The sequence below is a fragment of the Pongo abelii genome, chromosome 19, assembly GCF_028885655.2.
Source record: "Pongo abelii isolate AG06213 chromosome 19, NHGRI_mPonAbe1-v2.0_pri, whole genome shotgun sequence".
Classification (NCBI taxonomy): Eukaryota; Metazoa; Chordata; class Mammalia; order Primates; family Hominidae; genus Pongo; species Pongo abelii.
This window is the reverse complement of record NC_072004.2, coordinates 73,547,828-73,549,589: the sequence shown is the minus strand read 5'-3', so window position 1 is coordinate 73,549,589 and position 1,762 is coordinate 73,547,828. Positions and strand designations below refer to the sequence as shown.

Below are 1,762 nucleotides of genomic sequence, written 5' to 3'. Positions count from 1 at the left end.
AGAAAGAAGTTCAATTCCGGGTGGATCCCATTCCTTTAAAAGGTCGCCACCCACTCGACTGCCAAGCTGAGATCTAAGGACCTCCAAAGGAGTAGGTCGTGGCCTTCCCAAAGCGCAGTAGTCACAGTGGAAACGGAAGTATGCCGCAAAGCCTACCGTCTACCGCCCGCAGGTCAGAAACCTCATGGTACTTCAAGAGGAGCAGCTAAGTCAAGCCGGCGTGTCACGGGTACTGGGCGTGCAAGCCGCCCCGCAGGTACTCTGTCTCTTTCTTCCTCTACTTTTAGGAAACACACGTATGTATCCCCGGAGGGAAGTGCACCGTTCCTGGAGGTACTGCAATACCAGGTCGATGCGTGGAGTGGACGGAGCAAGCTCCTATTCCATCTCCCTGCTCCAAAAATCCATTTAATATATTGTCCTCGGATAGAGGACGTATCAGATATTAAACTGATAAGAACAGATACTACACTTGATCTTAGCCAAAAGGCCGAGAAGCGATGCGGTCGCCCTCGCGCCCGCCGTCACCGTCCCACTCTCATCCACATTCAAGTCGCGGTGAGAGCCCCAGCCTCGCTCCTTGCCCCATTCCCTCTGTCTCGTCCACAGCGCTATTGACGCCCTTACACACTCGGGCTGATTTCTTATTCTCCGCCTTTGAAAAGGGAAATCTTACACCCGTGCTTGTTCCGGCGTTCCCGGGCTTTCATTTCGAATTTGCATGCCCCGCCCTTCCAGAGAGGGCGTGGCCTCCGCGGTTGACTCCGCCCCCCGGGGCCGCCTCTGCGTGGGGGAGCCGGGGCTCCGCTGGGGGCGACTTCCTTGTTTGTATCCAGCCAGCGAAAAGACAGAACCGGAAGAGACTGGGGGGCGAGGGCGAGAGGGGTCTGTGGAAGAGACCTGTCGGCGGAGAGCGGTCCACGCTTTCCTGGAGAAAGACGAGGCCCCAGGGCAGGAGCGCGGGCTGCGCTGGGCCTTTACTTCGTCGCCCGCGGGCGGGGAGACCGGCCCCGTACCCGAGGGGACGAGGGGCCCATGCCGAGTCAGGGAAGCCGAAGGCCTGGAGGGGCTTCCGGGAGCAGGGGCTGGAGTTCCTCCGCCAGGCAGGAGGCTGGCACCAGACACCCGGCAGAGGGAGGCGGCGAGGGCCCGGCAAGGATTCTCCCCAGCCCCTGTGCCTGCGTCTCCTGTGGCTTCTGTGCACGGACCGTGTCCTGTGCCGTGTAGGGACAGCTGCCTCTCTGCTCGGGACGTGGATTCCTTTCTCCTTTCACCTCCTCCTCGCCTGGCTACTTCTGACGCAGGTCGTCAGGACTCCGCTTGGGTGTCACCCGTCCAGGAAGCCTCCCTTACTCAAGGGCCCTCGGCACCCGCCCCGTATGTAAGACTAGCAGCCCTCCTGTGTATTTCATCGCACCCCACCCCACCCCGCCGTTGTTTATATCAGCTATTCCACTCACCACCCTTCTGGGCAACCCTTTATCTCCCGCTCTGAAATCCCATCACGGAGGGCTGGGACCCCCTCCTCAGTGCTTATCCCTGTTTCCCCGCGCGAGTCTGGCGCCTGGCGTGTGGAAGGCGCTCAGTAAACGTTTGTGGAGCGAAGAAACGACGCAAACGTGATGAGCACGACAGACCGCAACAGGGAAGACGCAGTTAGGAGGCTACTGGCCCGGCGCGGCGCGGGGGAAAAGGGGGAAGGTCGGGCTCGGGGTGGCAGGACCCCAGAGGGCAGGGGTGACTGCCGGGGTGCTCTTGGGGC

At 61.0% G+C, this 1,762-nt stretch overlaps 1 non-coding gene across 1 annotated transcript; it reads right to left on the bottom strand.

Annotated features, from left to right (window-relative positions):
- Nucleotides 1-311: 311 nt before the first annotated feature.
- Nucleotides 312-502, bottom strand: LOC129054974 (U2 spliceosomal RNA). The gene has a single exon (XR_008519652.1). It is a non-coding gene; the product is annotated as a U2 spliceosomal RNA (small nuclear RNA).
- Between the last annotated feature and the right edge of the window lie 1,260 nt (nt 503-1,762).